We start from the raw sequence: 20,288 nt of genomic DNA, 5'->3' as shown, positions 1-20,288 counted from the left end.
AATAGCAGGGCTCTGATCAATATTTAAAACCTACATTCTGGTTATTATAAATATATATTATTTGCTAAAACCACAAATATTTAAAGTAATACTCAGGCTGCCCAGTCTCCAATATTCATTAAATAGATAGTACTACTAGATATTAAGTTCATTTCTTGTCTTACCTAAGAAAATTTTCTTCCTGGAACAACACCTGTTTGATGATTCTGTTTTGTATATAAGAAGTTACCCATTAAAATTTCATTTCTGCTAACAAAGATCATTCCATGATTTTATTTACGGTTTCATTTAAGATCTATTAGTATTATCTTAACTATAGTGAGAGACTACCTTACAGGATACATACATGCATACTATGGATATATTTTAAATACACTTCAAAATTATTATTCTTGACTCAATGAAACTTAAATCTTATTCAAAAGTTGATTTATGGCAAATGTTTTGTTCATACAAAACTACATGAATGCCTCTTTCTAACGTTCTACTTTAAGCTTAAAGGACAGTCTCATTTATTTCAGTTTTTTGATCCAAAAATTTAAATTATGCCTTGGTGTTTTTCTTTTCTTTGTACCTTTGGATTTGAATAGCAAGGATTAGAAGTTTATGTTTTATTTTCTTTTGTTTTATTTTCATTGTATTTTTTCTCCAAGGACTGTTAATTTAGACTACAGGAGAATGGCAGGGGAATAAGAAATTGAATAAAAAACAAAAAGCAAACAAACAAAAAACCCTTCAACATATATAAAACAATATACATGCTATGATCTCCAAACACAAACTCTGGGAGAATCAAGACCTTGATGAGATTGTTATCTGAAGATTGACACATTCCTCCCTAGACTGTGAGCAGGCTATATATATTCTCTAAAGTAAGTTTCACTGACTTGAAAGATAGCCAACTATCTTTGAATAAAACAATAACATATAGGGGTATTGAAAGAGCTCAAGAGCAGAAAAGGCATTAAACACTCTAGAACAGAGATGGCATCAGAGTAGAGAGAAATAGAAACTTGCAGTGTAATTCTGTTGTTCATTATCAGGAGTTCTCATATTTTACTATGCATTAACATCACTTACAGCACTTATTAAAACAGATTTCTGGGCCACAAGCACATTGTTCCTGACTTCGTACATATAGCATGGGGCCTGTAAATGTGCACTTCTAACAAGTTTCTAGGTAATAAAGATATGGCTGATTTAGACACCACAATTAAAGAAATGCAGATCCCTACAACCTAACCTACTAGACAGGAAGAACTCTACAAATGAAGCTGAAGTGAAAAAGGAGACAGGAGGTTTTTGCTGTGAGCCATGTAGACACATGAATGTGAAAGCCAAGGGGGAATCACAAGTGGATGTGGCAGATTGATATAGCAAACACTCTTCCCGTCTCCTCTCTCAACACATACACACACACACACACACACACACACCACAATTATTTGGAAGCTACTTTCAAAGGAGTGAGGAGAAAGAATTCAACCATAGGACTATTCAGAAAAACAGTTAATTTTTTTTAAAAGCTTAAGAAAATATCAAATAATAAAATAAAAAGGAGATTAAGAAACACATGAGAATTGCAAACAGTATTTCATATTCTGAAATTGATTACAAACAATATAAACACTTAAAGAAAAACCTAATAAACAACCAAAACTTAAACCTAAAACAATTAGAGAAAGAAGAACAAAAAACCCCAAAAGTTAGCAGAAGGAAAGAAATCATAAAGATGAGATCAGAAATAAATGAAAAAGAAATGAATGAAACAATAGCAAAGATCAATACAACTAAAAGCTGGGTTTTTTGAGAAGATAAACAAAATTGATAAGCCATTAGCCAGACTCATCAAGAAAAAAAGGAAGAAGACTCAAATCAACAGAATTAGAAATGAAAAAGGAGAAGTAACAACTGACACTGCAGAAATACAAAGGATCATGTGAGATTACTACAAGCAACTCTATGCCAATAAAATGGACAACCTGGAAGCAATGGACAAATTCTTAGAAATGCACAACCAGCCAAGACTGAACCAGGAAGAAATAGAAAATATGAACAGACCAATCACAAACATCAAAATTGAAACTGTGACTAAAATGCTTCCAACAAACAAAAGCCCAGGACCAGATGGCTTCACAGGTGAATTCTATCAAAAATTTAGAGAAGAGCTAACACCTATCCTTCTGAAACTATTCCAAAATACAGCAGAAGGAGGAACACTCCCAAACTCATTCTACGAGGCCACCATCACACTGATACCAAAACCACATGAAGATGTTGCAAAAAAAGAAAACTACAGGCCACTATCACTGATGAATACAGATGCAAAAATCCTCAACAAAATACTAGCAAATAGAATCCAACAGCACATTAAAAGGATCATACACCATGATCAAGTGGGATTTATCCCAGGAATGCAAGGATTCTTCAATATATGCAAATCAATCAATGTGATACACCATATTAACAAATTGAAGGATAAAAACCATATGATGATCTCAATAGATGCAGAAACAGGTCAATAAAATTCAACACTGATTCATGATAAAAAAAACTCTCCAGAAAGTGGGCATGGGGTAACTTATCTCAAAATAATAAAGGCCATATATGACAAACCCACAGCCAACATCATTCTCAACGGTGACAAACTGAAAGCATTTCCTCTAAGATCAGGAACAAGACCAGGTTGCCCACTCTCACCACTATTATTTAACATAGTTTTGGAAGTTTTAGCCCCAGCAATCAGAGAAAAAGAAATAAAGCGAATACAAATCAGAAAAGAAGAAGTAAAACTGTCACTGTTTGCAGATGGCATGACACTAAACATAGAGAATCCTAAAGATGCTACCAGAAAACTACTAGAGCTAATCAATGAATCTGGTAAAGTAGCAGGATACAAAATTAATGCACAGAAATCTCTTGCATTCTTATACACTAACAACGAAAAATCTGTAAGAGAAATTAAGGAAACACTCCTATTTACCATTGCAACAAAAAGAATAAAATACCTAGGAATAAAGCTACCTAAAGAGACAAAAGACATGTATGCAGAAAACTATAAGACACTGATGAAAGAAAGTAAACATGATACAAACAGATGAAGAGATATACCATGTTCTTGATTTGGAAGAATCAACATTGTGAAAATGACTATACTACACAAAGCAATCTACAGATTCAATGCAATCCCTATCTAACTACCAATGGCATTTTTCACAGAACTAGGACAAAAAATTTCACAATTTGTAGGGAAACACAAAAGACACTGAACAGCCAAAGCAACCTTGAGAAAGAAAAACAAAGCAGGAGGAATCAGGCTCCCTGACTTCAGACTATATGACAAAGCTACAGTCATCAAGACAGTATGGTATTGACACAAAAACAGAAATATAGATCAATGGAAGAGGACAGAAAGCCCAGAGATAAGCCCATGCACATATGGTCATCTTTTCTTTGGTAAAGGAGGCAAGAATATAGAAAGGAGAAAAGACGACCTCTTCAATAAGTGGTGCTGGTAAAACTGGACAGCTACATGTAAAAGAATGAAATTAGAACACTTCCTAAAACCATACACAAAAATAAATTCAAAATGGATTAAAGACCTAAATGTAAGGCCAGACACTATACAACTCCTAGAGAAAAACACAGGCAGAACACTCTATGACATAAATCACAGCAAGATCCTTTTTGACCCACCTCCTGAAGAAATGGAAATAAAAACAAAAGTAAACAAATGGGACCCAATGAAACTTAAAAGCTTTTTCACAGCAAAGGAAACCATGAACAAGACGAAAAGACAACCCTCAGAACAGGAGAAAATATTTGCAAATGAAGCAATGGACAAAGGATTAATCTCCAAAATTTACAAGCAGCTCATGCAACTCAATATCCAAAAAACAAACAACCCAATCCAAAAATGGGCAGAAGATCTAAACAGACATTTCTCCAAAGAAGATACACAGATTGCCAACAAACACATGAAAGGATGCTCAACATCACTAATCATTAAAGAAATGCAAATCAAAACTACAATGAGATATCACCTCACACCGGTCAGAATGGCCATCATCAAAAAATCTACAAACAGCAAATGCTGGAGAGGGTGTGGAGAAAAGGGAACCCTCTTTCACTGTTGGTAGGAATGTAAACTGATACAGTCACTATGGAGAACAGTATGGAGGTTCCTTAAAAAACTAAAAATAGAACTACCATAGGACCCAGCAATCCCACTACTGGGCATATACCCTGAGAAAACCATAATTCAAAAAGAGTCATGTAGCACAATGTTCACTTCAGCTCTAGTTATGATAGGCAGGACATGGAAACAACCTAAGTGTCCATCGACAGGTGAATGGATAAAGAAGATGTGGCACATATATATATGGAATATTACTCAGCCATAAGAAGAAATGAAATTGAGTTACTTTTAGTGAGGTGGATGGACCTAGAGTCTGTCATACAGAGTGAAGTAAGTTAGAAAGAGAAAAGCAAATACCATATGCTAACACATATATATGGAATTTAAAAGAAAAAAATGGTTCTGATGAACCTAGGGGCAGGACAGGAATAAAGATGAAGATGTAGAGAATGGATTTGAGGGCATGGCGCGAACGGGCTGGGACAAAGTGAGAGAGTAGCACTGATGTATATACACTACCAAATGTAAAACAGATAGCTAGTGGGAAGCAGATGCATAGTACAGGGAGATCAGCTTGGTGATTTGTGATCACCTAGAAGGATGGCATAGGGAGGGTGGGAGGGAGACACAAGAGGGAGGGGATATGGGTGTATAGGTATGCATAGAGATGATTCACTTTGTTATACAGCAGAAACTAACATAATATTGTAAAGCAATTATACTCCAATAAAGATGTTAAATAAAAAGAAAAACCTGAAAGAAGAGATCAGAAGATTCAAAACAGAAAATGTTATAAGAGAAAAGATGATAAAAAAATGAGCTACTGGAGCTGAGTCATTCAAAAGGAAAAAGGAATGTAATAAATAGACAAATAATTCAATATTAAAAATAATAAAATGAATAATCTGGAAAAATATACGTTAAGTGCTAGCTAGACATGATGAAAATACTCATATACACAGTGGACAGAAAATATAAGAGTAAAGGATAGATATGAAGAGAAATATAAACAAAATGGGGTTCATAATAAACATAACAAGTGAAAGAAAATATGCTTCAGTGTATAGAAATGTTTTCCTGAAATAAAAGATATAAAGTTACATTGAAATAAAAAGACATAGTTCCGCATACAGAATATATTCTGAAAGAAATAAAAACCCAAATATGAAATACTCATACTTATTAGAAGAAAATATATGAGAACAGACTTAGAAACTTGGATATAGAGAACGATTTTTAAAATGGACCCAAAAGATACAAATTATAATGGAAAGAATTAATAGATTTAGAAATGCCAGAATTTAAAAGTTCTGAATGTGAAAGAGTGAGGTTTCAGGTTGTATGTAAGTTGAAGCAGTATGGGGCCCCTTCAACAAGGAAAAAGCTGGAATATATACATATATTTGTTCTTTGTTCTGGAGCAAAAATTCTTGTCTTCTTGGTATCATTATGGCTATTATATTTTAATGAAATTGTAAAATATTTGGTACATTATTCCTATATTTTTAGAGAAGTGTTGAGAAAATTATACAGAAGATCACTCATGGATCTATACTAAAATTGTGCTATAATACTGTATGTACAGTAAAACTCCAACTATGTAATTCATGACACAAATTAGAAAATAGAAGAAATTAGCTAAAGTGCACATGGTAATGATCTGTTTTGTTACGACTAATAGATAGACTTTTCTGAAGTCTAAAATATTACAATTCTAATCAAGGTCTCACATTATATTTTCTTCTGACTGTGTTACCTCAACAGCTTTATGAAGGTGAACTTTACAAATGGAATACCACGTCTTGAAACCAGTGAACCTACTTTCCAGGTGACAACTGATTGGACTGGTGGAAGCCATCTGTAGGTCATCACTGGCCAATGAAAATAGTTGAGTAAACAAAATCTCTTTAACATCAGCTCTGTTCCAAACAGAGTCTACCCTTTGTATGCCAGACAGAAAGAAAGAACACACCGTGGTGGGAAAGAGCTGGTTGAGGTTAAGAACTAAATCTGGAATCAGCACCATATATCATGATATTACATTTGTGATTTGTGGCGTATTAGTTAACTTTATTAAGCTTCAGCTTTCTGACTCCAAAATGTTAATTGTAGTAATGTTTATGCCATGAGGTTGCTGTGGTGAGTAAATGAGACCATGTAGGTAGATGGATTTGGTATGAAATAAGCATTCAATATATGCAATACATGTTTGTAATAAATACAGTAATGCTGAAAAAGGAGACACACACTGAGGAGCAACATTGTGAGACAGCAGAAGCTGTGAGTAAGCCAAGACCTGTGTTAAAGGAAGTTATTTGTGGAAGCAGAAATAGTGGAAGGAGACGTGATTTGGGTGGGCTCCACAATGGTGACTTACAGAGTCAGGAGCAGCTGGTCTTCTGGAAAAATAAAAGACAGCCTTACCACTTTGTTTGATGTCCACTCTGATCTGATCTACATTCTATATCCATGATAATTTGTTGTGTATCTTTTCATACATGTCTGCTTTTTCAGTACTTTCCATGTATTCATACAATAAGCCCCCTTTTATTTTTATTTTTTCCACTTATATGAGGTACTTTATTTATTTACATTTTTAATTTATTTTTGGCTGTGTTGGGTCTTTGTTGCTGCGTGAGGGCTTTCTCTAGTTGCAGCGAGTGGGGGCTACTCTTGGTTGTGGTGCATGGGCTTCTCATTGCGGTGGCTTGTCTTGTTGCGGAGCATGGGCTCTAGTTCCGCGGGCAGTAGTTGTGGTTCACAGGTTTAGCTGCTCCGTGTCACGTGAGATCTTCCCAGACCAGGGCTCAAACCTGTGTCCCCTGCATTGACAGGCAGTCTCTTAACCTCTGCACCACCAGGGAAACCCTTTATTTATTTACCTTTAACATCGTTATTGGAGTATAATTGTTTTACAAGGCTGTGTTAGTTTCTGCTTTATAACAAAGTGAATCAGCTATACATATATCCCCATCTCTCTTCCCTCTTGCATTTCCCTCTCACCCTCCCTATCTCACCCCTCTAGGTGGTCATAAAGCACTGAGTTGATCTCCCTGTACTATGTGGCTGCTTCCCACTAGCTATCTATTTTACATTTGGTAGTGTACACATGTCCATGTCACTATCTCACTTCATCCCAGCTTACCCTTCCCCCTCCCTGTGTCCTCAAGTCCACTCTCTACATATGCATCTTTATACCTGTCCTGCCCCTAGGTTCTTCAGAGCCTTTTTTTTTTTTTTAAGATTCCATATATATGTGTTGGCATATGGTATTTGCTTTTCTCTTTCTGACTTACTTCACTCTGTATGACAGACTCTAGGTCCATCCACCTCACTACAAATAACTCAATTTTGTTTCTTTTTATGGCTGAGTAATATTCCATTGTATATATGTGCCACATCTTCTTTATCCATTCATCTGTCAATGGAAACTTAGGTTGCTTCCACGTCCTGGCTATTGTAAATAGAGCTGCAGTGAACACTGTGGTACATGACTCTTTTTGAATTATGATTTTCTCAGGGTATATTCCCAGTAGTGGGATTGCTGGGTCGTATGGTAGTTTTATTTTTATTTTTTTAAGAAGCCTCCATACTGCTCTCCACAGTGACTGTATCAATTTACATAGCTACCAACAGTGCAAGAGGGGTCCCTTTTCTCCACACCCTCTCCAGCATTTGCTGTTTGTAGATTTTTTGTTGATGGCCATTCTGACCGGTGTGAGGTGATATCTCACTGTAGTTTTGATTTGCATTTCTCTAAGATTAATGATGTTGAGCATCCTTTCATATGTTTGTTGGCAATCTGTACATCTTCTTTGGAGAAATGTCTGTTTAGATCTTCTGCCCATTTTTGGATTGGGTTGTTTGTTTTTTGGATATTGAGTTGCATGAGCTGCTTGTAAATTTTGGAGATTAATCCTTTGTCCATTGCTTCATTTGCAAATATTTTCTCCTGTTCTGAGGGTTGTCTTTTCATCTTGTTTATGGTTTCCTTTGCTGTGCAAAAGCTTTGAAGTTTCATTAGGTCCCATTTGTTTATTTTTGCTTTTATTTCCATTACTCTAGGAGGTGGGTCAAAAAGGATCTTGCTGTGATTTATGTCATAGAGTGTTCTGCCTATGTTTTTCTCTAAGAGTTTCATAGTGTCTGGCCTTACATTTAGGTCTTTAATCCATTTTGAGTTTATATTTGTGTATGGTGTTAGGGAGTGTTCTAATTTCATTTTTTTACATGTAGCTGTCCAGTTTTACCAGCACCACTTATTGAAGAGGCTGTCTTTTCTCCATTGTATATTCTTTGTTGAAGATAAGGTGACCATATGTGCATCAGTTTATCTCTGGGCTTTCTATCCTGTTCCATTGATCTATATTTCTGTTTTTGTGCCAGTACCATACTGTCTTGATTACTGTCATATCTTCTTCTTCAAAATATAACCCTCTGTCTGTTCTGATAGTAATATAGATATCACTTTCTATTAAGCCTTTCTATGTTTTTTATTTCAATATTTTGGAAAGTCTTATTCCAGGTACTTTTGTAGTAAAGCACCTGGAATGCTAGTTTAAGATGAAGATTCCTGAGGTCTGTATACAAAAGAAAACCTCTGATACTGAACCTCAGAATCTGATGGCTCTAATTTCCTATTCACAGAAAACTAAATGCTAGCCATATAAGGGTTTATAGTTTTTTCTTTTCCTAAACCTTTAATGGCTGTGATTTTCAAACAGCTATTTAGGGTTATCTGATTCAGTTTCTAAGAAATCTGCATTTTAATATTTACCCTAGGTAAAACTATTGCTACTTTCTATGTATCACACTTGGAAGTAATGCTTTAATATAATTATTTTATAATATTAACCATCTGATACTATGGTAACTTGAATTGTTATTAAAAGCTTCAGAAGACTACACTTTCACATGCTTTTTTCAGTTAAAATATAATATACTGGAAAGCTGAATCCAATTCATAAGCCCTTTTTGTATGATCTGCAGAGACGAATAAAGTACTATTTATACTAAGAATTACATGAAAGCAGTAATTGATAACGGTTTCCAAGATTGATAGCCCTCCTAGAGAGTAGGAAAATATTCTGCCCCTTTGATTTTTATCTGATAAATTCATGAACACCCAGTTAGCGTAATGGGTGACCCTACACATATGAGTGTAAGAATAGTGTCAAAAAAAAAATATAAGGCAAAGAGTCATATAAATTGAAAAAAAGTGGTTTCTAGTAATTATCTTATGGATGACCTTTCTGTTGTTGTCTTACATAACAAATAACATAGGTATTTGCTATTCATAAAAGGTAGTTTCAAATGGTCTCTCACCTGCCTTAGGGGCCTGATACTGTACATTTAGTGATTTATTAATGCACACTTTTACATATCACAAAAAAGAGATTCAGCTCATATACATGAAATGCTGTCTGAATGTACTGAAGAGAATTTCAGAAATTTGGAAGGGTTACTATTTTATCATAACCAGCGTTTAAGGTTTGTTAAGAAAGAAAAAACCATTCGATTGACATTCATTTCCCTGGTATTTATTTTGTTTCATTTATCTAAAACAAAATCCCTCAAATCATGTTCATTCTGTTCATATGTAATACATTTTATATATTTATTTGACTGAAATTAAAATACTACACTTTATTTGAATGACAACTGAGTGACAGGTGTTAAGTGTCTTCAGGGGAAAACTTTAACAAAAACATATTTTAAAATTTCCTATTGAATCAATAATTATTTCTAACACTAAAATTTTCACAGGAATGAAAGATGGATGAGTTGGTGATAAAGGCAAATAGTTTTTATGATATTATGAGGTTTTGCCTTGTTTTGTACCATGTTTGACAAACAGCAACATCTGTCTAAAATCTGTCAATATGATGGATGGGAAGCATAAATCACATTATCTTATGTCAATACTCCTCTCAGAACAATATTTTAACATAAATTCAGTGCTATGTCATGAATGTGACCCTTGGGAATAAAGAAAGACCATATAACATTCAGCTGGATCCTATTTACATAGTTATTTTTAAACTCTTTTGACGTAGGAAGTCAAAACTTAAAAAAAAAACAACAAAAAACCTCTCAAAAGATATAAACTGGGCCTTCCCTGGTAGCGCGGTGGTTGAGAGTCCGCCTGTCGATGCAGGGGACACGGGTTCGTGCCCTGGTCCGGGAAGATCCCACATGCCGCGGAGCGGCTGGGCCCGTGAGCCATGGCCGCTGAGCCTGAGCCTGCGCGTCTGGAGCCTGTGCTCCGCAATGGGAGAGGCCACAACAGTGAGAGGCCCGTGTACCGCAAGAAAAAAAAAAAAAAAAGATATAAACTATATCTCATACAGTTTGAAAGCTGTTAATATATACAAATGAAATTCTAAGCATATATGCTATTGTGAAGTCTATATCGACATTGACATTTCCTATGAAATCATATTCTGAAGGTAATGAAACGAAAAGGGTTCAATGTGTAAGTTTGGAGTTTTGGCTAACATTTATTTGAATGCATTTATTAAAAGTTCATGCAACTGTAATACCTTCTTAACACCAGTGTTAGAGCTGATGATTTTTAGTAATTTATAAAGTGTTCCAAAACATCACAAGCCTCCTGACCACTGAGAAGCATCACTTCAAATAATCAAATAACTTTAAAAAGAATTTTAACTGTAAGGCAGAATTTTACCAATGTTTGTGAATACATTAAATATGTCCTAAATGTATTTCATTAAAACATTTTCTCATTCGTCAGAGTAGTCCCTTCTGTATGGGCAAGACAACTAGATTTTTTTATTTGTTTAGATAATGTTTCTAAGGTTTTAACATTTATAATTGAACCTTAATAAATTTATCCAGAATTTTGATTGCTGTATCTGAGCTTCTCCTCCTCAATTCCCAAACTCATACACATTTGAAAGTGTTCCTTTGTAGCTCTGTGCTAGGATAGGATGACCTTTCCTGTCCATGACCCTGAAAGAGTCAATCCTAGACTATTCTCGTGTTAGAAGAAACATCGTCCCCTCATGCTCCTACTGAACTGAATTTTTTCACCACCTTGAATAAACCAGTTGAATTGCCTGCCCCTTAACATATAACCATCTTACCTAGTGGAGTTTCTTTCAATTGCTTCTAAGTCTCTTCCGGTTATCCTGAAGCAGAGGTTAGTAGGGCATGCTCCTCTGATTGTTGTTCTGTCTAAAGGCATTTAGTCTCAATTCTCATGACACAAAATGAAGGGATATTCTGATAGTTTTAACCCCAATATGATGAACAGAACCACCACAAACATTAATCTAGGCACTGAAGCATTACTGTCATTAAATTTTTGTCTTTTTATTTTGTTTGTTCATTACTAAATCATCTTACTTAAATTACAATTGCCGGAAAGAAAAACAAAAGTCCATTTCACTTACCACCATGTAGTTTAAATGGCATTCTGCCTAACCATTCATGCAAAGAAGAGAACTTTGTTGTCAGTGGGTGTGATCACATCAAATAATTTAGACACTCAAACTCTGTTTTACCTCACAGTACTTGTCTGTTTATTTAACCTTGATAATTGTTCAAATTTTTTACCGAAGCTAGCTACACACATAAACCCACTTGAAGAAAATGATGATTTGATTAAATTCATTAATATGGTAACTAACGTATAGCTAAAATAGTTTGGATTCAACTAAGTTATTTAAACCTTATTTTACCTTTTTTCTTCCATGATAGATGTTTATATTCTATGTCACAGCTTTTATCTCTAAAATCACAACATAGGAAAGGTTATAAAATTAGGTAAAGATTAATTTTATATTGTCTTGTAAATCCTGATTTGAAGATAACTCTAACAGCCCTCATAGCTTTACCTAAGAATGGCAAGTGACTCAAACCACCAGGCCAATCTGGAATTCCCAAGACAAGACATATATTAGGTCAGGTAGGACAAGCCTCTATGATGGATTGGCTATTACTCTGAGATGAATGCAACTATGTTTCAGTGAGTCTAGATGTTCCCTTAATGTCCTTACTGAAATTCCCAATAAGGCTGCATTCACTTACTGAATCATAAAGGTGGCAATAATCTTGGATATAAAAAAATAAGAATTTAGCCTAAGCCCTACTCACTTCAAGACCTGAGTCACAGCAAACAGTTTAAGAGGATGAATGACTCAAAGCAACATACCACTCAGAATTCCTTCCAACTAAGCTAGCAAAGCGAGGAGGGTTTAGGCATCAGACAGAACCCAAATTCATAATCCTGCTCTGCCGTGTACTAGGTGTGTGTCTTTGGGCCAGCCACCTAAGCTCTCTGCACCTCAGTTCTAACCTGTAAAATGAGGATGGTCATTGTTCCTAAATCATGGGATCGTTGTAAGGACCCAGTAAGGTATCACAGGGGAGGAACGTGGAACAATTCCGGACACAGAGAAAGTGCTCAAGAAATGTCAGCATTTATTAAAAAAAATAATAATACGATATAAGGTACTGGGAGACATGGTAATATAAATGGGGAAATCTGCATAACTTTGTTGAACCAATTTATTCCCAAGATAAATGAGAATAAAGAAACATTTGAATTTTATTTATAGAAATGTAAGACCAACATATTCTTTCAAAATAGTCTTCTTGAGCTTGTTATAAATATATAAAAGATAATATAAATGAAGAGCACAATACTGTTTAGTAATAACTGCAAGGAGGATCACATGGATAGCCCATTTTTCCTATATAGAAAGCAATTCAAAAGGAAAGGTAAATTAATTTTAAGAGAAGATGTAAACATTATTATGTATGACCCACTCTCAATTCCTCACTGCTTCCCACCCCCTCCAAATCTGAGAAACGTGAACTATAAGAAAGTTACAAGAGGAATTATATCATTATTTAGGTGGAAAGTAGTGAGGAAAAATATAAACCTAACAATATTTTAAAAATAGTTCATCCGGGGCTTCCCTGGTGGCACAGTGGTTGAGAGTCTGCCTGCCAATGCAGGGGACACGGGTTCGTGCCCCGGTCCGGGAAGATCCCACATGCCGCGGAGCGGCTGGGCCCGTGAGCCATGGCCGCTGAGCCTGCGCGTCCGGAGCCTGTTGCTCCGCAACGGGAGAGGCCCCAACAGTGAGAGGCCCGCGTATCGCAAATAAATAAATAAATAAATAAATAAATAAAAATAATTCATCCGTTAAGGGTGACAGGAGAGGAAGCTACATTGTGAGCTACTTGATACAGTAGACACGTTTGTTCAATGTCTTTTTTCCCCACTCTCCCTGGGCATAACTTCCAGATGACTGATTGTCATAAGTAAGTCCCTGCCTCAGCAACCACTGAGGAAGCAGTGTTAAGGAGCTCATTCAGTATTATGGAAGCCAACATCAGAGCTAGAATCTTGCACCAAGATAATTAACATATCCTAAATGGATTCAGGTACATCTCTTAATTACAACTGTTAGCAAAATATGGAGACAATATGTTTCTCAGCCATCTAGATGCTTTCAAATAATGTCTCTAAATTGAGTTAATGCCGAATAGGAATGGGGGTTCTTTCTTTAATTCTTTGTGGCCAGCCAAAACCTCAATTAACAGTGTGACTTATTAAAACCAAATATCGTATATTAACTCATATACGTGGAATCTAGAAAAATGGTACAAATAAACTGGTTTGCAGAAATAGAGACACAGATGTAGAGAACAAATGTATAGACACCAAGGGGGGAAAGCGGGGGGATGGAGGGGGTGGTGGGATGAATTGGGTGATTGGGATTGACATATATACACTAATATGTATAAAATAAATAACAAATAAGAACCTGCTGTATAAAAAAAATAATTAAAATTTAAAAAAAATAGTGTGACATTGCCAATCTTCTGATATTCTAATTTTCTGGCCTTATTCATTGTACCCTATGGTGTGTCAGTAACAGCACCTCCAGCATAAATCCTAAGGCAGTAATACATGATTTGATTCATTGCTGTGGGCTACTGTACCCCTGAGAGCATTTTTATTATCCTAAAATTCAAAGAAAAAAAAATCTCAGGAGAATGTGTTGTTTCCTTATGCATTCAAGATTGATGTAAAGATAGAAAAAATGTGCAAGTAAAAGTTATCAGTTACTTCTTTAGAACACTGGGGGCTGCTTGGATGAAAGCTGGTGATTCTATGAAGAAAATTTTCAAAATCACGTAATTGTAGGCAGCTCATTGCTGACTTCCATGGCATATCTCGATTTACAATAAAGATAAGGCCTATTAGGGAGAAAGGCATTTAAAAAGAAGATACTTCTTAGAATTATGCTTAAGAGGAAGAACAGGATGCCAGGTGAAGCACATGCAAAGTATTGCCTTCAGCATAGAAGCTGAAGTCACAAATAAATCACACTAGGACAGAACAAGTCCTGTGATCCATATCACTAAAAGCCATTTTACCACCTTCTGAGTGTCAGGATCATTCTTACTCTTATCAATTGCTCACAGAATTTACATTAACAATTTATTAAAAACACAGGCAAATTGAAAGTGTTAAACTCTTAGGGTAGCAACCTTATCATCCTTAGGGTAAAACCAACTGCAACCAAGGGAAACAGAAGCAGTCATTCTACCTCTGGGAGTGGAACAAGCATATGTGCTGGACTGAGCTACACCAGGAGCACCAAACAGACACACCCTACAGACCAGGGCCATGTTGCAGGCCTAAGACAAAGGCTTAATTAGAGGCACAGTGTAAAGACCAGCCTAAAGCTGGGAGGGTAGAGTAGGAGTTAAAGGAAAAAAAAAAAAGAAAGAAGGAAAGAAAGAACCTTGGCAAGCCAGCCCCCACCTTAAATACAGTATCACTAAAGAAGCTGAAGACTGGTGAACTAAGGGTAATCATAACAACCACAGGGGCTTCCCTGGTGGCGCAGTGGTTGAGAGTCCGCCTGCCGATGCAGGGGACACGGGTTCGTGCCCCGGTCCGGGAAGATCCCACATGCCGCGGAGCGGCTGGGCCCATGAGCCGTGGCCGCTGAGCCTGTGCGTCTGGAGCCTGTGCTCCGCAACGGGAGAGGCCACACCAGTGAGAGGCCCGCGTACCGCAAAAAAACATAACAACCACAAAGTCAAACCCAGCCCAACTCTCAATTCGATTAACTCCTCACCCTACATGTTAAAAGCCTAGCAGAAAACACACCCAGTTCCAGGCATAAAACTGTTTAGCTTAATTGTATTTGCAAAATCCCCTCATCTTTACCACACAAGGTAATATAATCAATGGAACAAAATCCCATCACATTCATAGATGCCACAGAGAGCCAAAGGGAGAGTATTATACAAAATGTGAGTCAACAGGGGGCATCTTAGAATTCTGCCTATCACAGTAAGCAAACCACTTATGTGAAAATCTAAGGCACAGTAGACACATTGATTGGCTCCTATTCCCATTAACACCAGGACAGAGCAAGTACAACAGCATTAAGGGCTGCTCCTTTATATACTTAAAGATTGTGGTCAATCCAAATTTTAATATAAAATAATAACCTCTGGCTCTTGTATAAATCCCTGGAACCAAACCTAAAAAGAATTTCACTAAAGGTAAAAAAATTACACTTATGATCTCTTTTATTACTTGAAAAACAACCATCAAGTGATTCCTATCATTCATGAAAGGAGTAAGTTACTAAGCATTGCAGGATGAAAGATTAGTCATCAGTCCAATTAGCATCCATATTTTTATACTTGGACTAATTCTATTGCACATTTGGAATTTGAAGCCACAGTTACTAAATGTGGCATTTGCATGCTATTATTTTATCTAAATCGCTGTAAATATTTAAGATCTTTCTATGTGTAAAAGGTAATCCAAATACCATATTCCACAATAATATTCACTCACAGTTTATTAGTAAAATATTTAGCATGCTGAAGGGAAATTACCCATCAGCTAATGAAGGATACATGGTGCTCAGGCAAAGAGTCAGGTTTTTAAATATATATATATATATATATATATATATATAACATTTTTAAATTTAAAATATCATAAGAAGAAAACAAAACTATTCAATATGTGTTCAGAGAAAAACAGGCATTTTGCAATTGAAATGATCACAAAATGCTTCATGGAACTGGCATTAGTCAGGAATTTTAGGATGGTTTGATTTGTATAATTAGAAGGGGAAAAAGAACATTCCATCTGAAAGGAACAACCTTGATAATCTAATAAAGAAGGAAAGCATAAATCATAATTGGGAAGTAGCAATTTGACTAGGAATAGTAATATTATTATTACTATTATTACTATTATTACTATGAATTATTACTATGATTTATGTGGGAGACAATTTAACCACCACTTCCTCAAGAAAAAATCTAATGGAAGAGAAAAAAGGTGAAAGTTCTAGGTATTAGTAAGGTACTAAAAGTATAGTTTGAAAGAACTTTAACAATGGACTTAATATTCTTTGTAAAGCAATATTCAATAGTTTTTTGCAGTGTTAAGAAGTCAGATGGATTTGTGGGATTGAGAACAGAGCAAAAGTTGTAAATTAAGATTTTTGGAATGTAAACCATAATTTTGAAGTTAATAAAGGGATTTATGGAGGCAACAGGGACAAAATATGGTGAGATAATACATTTGTCATTGAAACTACTAAAGATACGTTTTTTTCCCTCCCTTCAATATCCAGTAACTTAAGATAAGAATGAATTAAAGCAGTAGGGTTTTACCCAAAACAAGTGGTTGGCCCCTGTCAAAAGTAAAAACTGTTTGAAAGGCAATTAAATCAGACAGATGCTAAGAATCTATGAAAATTGAGAAGGGTAAATATGAATAATGGTCAAGAAAGAAAGAGAATCGTTTATTAGGGGGTTGTAGTTATAATTTCAAGGTGAAAGAGCTTGGAGATAGAGTGCTTTTAAGCAGTGGTGAGATCTAAGGTTAGGTCTAACTATAAATATTTCAAGCACTTGAGGTGTACAAAGACCTGCAAGGTCAAAGAATTGAGAGAATCATCAACAGCTTAATTAAAGTCTCTGAAATATTGGCAGAGTGGAATAGAAAATTATAATCAGGTGCACTAATAACTGAATATAATGGAAAAAGGTGACTAGATAATATCAATATAGTTTTAAATATTACTATAAAAGTTGTTGGTATGAACTTCAAAGAAAAAGGTATTGAAATATTGAGAGGGTTAATGATAATTCTGAAGAATCAGTGAAGAGCACTGAATTTGTCAACTCCTATTCTTCATCTTAAGAAATGGTGGCTACAGCAGGACAAAAAATAAGACATTTAATCATGATGTGTACTACATGGACTGTATAAACAATATGATAGAAATTAAACTGTGAAACAATTAGAAAGCATGGTTCTTATCCACTAGCAGTTAAAGACAATGAAGGAGTCTCTAAGGATATAATGTTTATATGCGAAAGTCATGGCTTATTTATGACAAATACTTTGAAGGAAAGTTTAAGTGAAAAGGTACAGAATAGTATAACAAGAAGTTCAGGAAACAGAGAAAGAGAATTCTTGAGCAAGACAAAGAAGTAATTTGGAAGAAAGTAAGCAAAGGTCACTTTCAGAATAACCAGACTATAGTTGTTGACAGCCAATTGGACATAGTATCTCATACACTAATCTTTTAAGTGCTGGATTCATTGAACAATATCTATATACAAATTTTTCTGTACCTTGCCATCAAATATCACCTGGCCCTGGGAGTTCCAAAATCTCTTTGAGGAGATTCTAATACATGTATAATGAAGTGAAGAGAGCAGATGATTCACTACTCTTGTCTACTATAAGCAACTTCCTTACTTTTAAATATCATGGCTGTATTCTGGAAGTGGTGATATTTTAGATGAAGTTACCAAGTAGAATGTTGAACAATTACACCATACTACATAAAGAAAGGATGAGTGTTGGACAAAGAATAAAGTAAAATATACTCTTTTATGTTTTATTTCTAATTGATGTAAAAGATAATTTTGTCCAAAGTAATAATAGTAACAATATTTATTGTTTATAGTATATGTATAAGTTAAACAATGTCATGCAAGGGAGGAACTATGAATATTCTGTCATAAGGAACATGCACTACATGTGTGATTCACTTTTAAAGCTTTTGTAAACACAGTTTAAAAGACTATATAGTCCGTACCAAATATAGGATGATATATAAAAATTGTAAACCCACAAATTTCATCTTCTTCATTAAAAGATGAATGTAACAGAAGAGCTCCAGTCGTCAGAGTTCACATGATTCCAATTCATTTGTCTTAAAAATCATAATCCTACAGGTGCATTTGTGTGACTAAAATGTTACTATATTTTATGCTACATGATTGTTATGATTATTTCTTTTCTTTTTTTTTTTTTTTTGCGGTACGCAGGCCTCTCTCTGTTGTGGCCTCTCTCGTTGCAGAGCACAGGCTCCAGACGCGCAGGCTCAGCGGCCATGGTTCATGGGCCCAGCCACTCCGCGGCATGTGGGATCTTCCCGGACTGGGGCACGAACCCGTGTCCCCTGCATCGGCAGGTGGACTCTCAACCACTGCGCCACCAGGGAAGCCCTGATTACTTCTTAAGGTGAATTTATAGAAGTTTAGTTTTCTACTTTTCATAAAATTTTATTAACATACAGCCATCAGTCAATGAAGAGAGAATAATCCAAAAGCAGTTCTTGCCTGAGAGGAATTTTCATCAAAGTGCAGCCTTTAAACCTAGAGATATGTATTTGAGAGCATATTTTGTAAGATATTACCAATAAAAGTCAACTATCTGTAGTGTTAATTAATAAGTGCTTTTTTATAATAAATTGTGCAGAAAGTATGACTAAAGACCTGAAAAACTAAATGCCAATGTATTTTTAGATAAAATTCATGATATATATAATTACAGAAAAGGAAACATCAAAGATAAAGTGTCATCCCTCTTTTAATTACCATAAATATGTTTGTAATCACTGGAATTTCTGAAATATTATGTATGGGGAAAGGATTATTTAAAACAGACACTTGAAGGAACACATAGAATTGTATAATTTCTTTGTGATTACTTAAAGTTAGTGAAAAGTTTTTAATCCCTTTACAGATAAATAAAATTATTTTATAATGCAAAATGCAGCAGCATAATACAGTAGTACATAACAAAATAATATAACCCATAGCCTTAAAATGAAAATTTCATCACTGATCCTCTAAGCATAATCAATTTTTTTTAAATAAATTGACTGAATCTGAGGTGTTGCTTAAGAAAAACCAATTACTGTTCACAGGCACATCTTATAAATGCACAGCATACATATATCACAGACTATATACAACTTTTTCTATTATGAAAGACATTGGTTTTATAGATTATGTTGCAGTGTAAAATCTTTTGAAACATCACAACAATTGAAGCAGGTCAAGACCTGTCCTTAGGGCTAACTTTTTAAGTCAAAGAATTTCTCAACTACTGAGGAAGACACAAACCTCCAGAATCACAAGCAACATTTTTTTCACAATTCTTTAAGAAAATTGATAGTACCACTAACTTCATGAAAAGTTTAGGCTGCTGTCATTAAAGAGGATAATAAATAACTATATTTGGTGAATAGAGTTGAACAACTTCATTCAAGTAAATATGTGTAATCACTGATAAATTAATAACTATAAATTATTTTAAAAATGAACATCACCAGATTTGCTTCTTCAATGAAGAAAGGTGAAACATTTACTCGTGAGAGTTACTCACATAACTCTATCAGAATTTGTAGCTTTAAGTTTAAATACTACTGTTTAGAAATAAGAAATTCTTTATTTAAGGAGAAATTACACACCATGATCTTTTCCACACGTAATTCCCAATATAGAAAACAGAGTAGAGAGTAATTGGTCTTTTAACCAGTGTGTATTATTCAGACAAGAGAACTGATGAAGCTGAAGTAGGCATTTCAAAGTAATACTTTTGTAAAATTTTGTAGTAATAATAATAATAAATAAAAATAAATAATTCTGGCACTGCCTCTTGCAAGAGCACCAGAATCACAACTAACTGCTGATCAATCAATCATTGACAGGAAGACACTAGAACTCACCAAAATGATAGCTCACATCCAAAGACAAAGGAGAAGCCACAATGACACAGTAGGAGGGGCTCAATAACAATAAAATCAAATCCCATAACTGCTGGGTG

General features: G+C 35.1%; 1 long non-coding RNA gene across 1 annotated transcript in view; it reads left to right on the top strand.

Annotated features, from left to right (window-relative positions):
- The window catches only part of LOC125964076 (uncharacterized), a 54,423-nt gene extending 35,528 nt beyond the window's left edge, over nucleotides 1-18,895 (top strand). The window contains exon 3 of the long non-coding RNA XR_007476685.1: nucleotides 18,503-18,895. This is a non-coding gene — a long non-coding RNA (uncharacterized LOC125964076). The remainder of the gene's footprint in view (nucleotides 1-18,502) is intronic.
- The last annotated feature ends 1,393 nt before the right edge of the window (nucleotides 18,896-20,288 follow it).

The sequence above is a fragment of the Orcinus orca genome, chromosome 3 (genome assembly GCF_937001465.1).
Source record: "Orcinus orca chromosome 3, mOrcOrc1.1, whole genome shotgun sequence".
NCBI classification, from domain to species: Eukaryota; Metazoa; Chordata; class Mammalia; order Artiodactyla; family Delphinidae; genus Orcinus; species Orcinus orca.
Note: the sequence above shows the minus strand (reverse complement) of the source record. Positions and strands in the feature narration are given on the sequence as shown.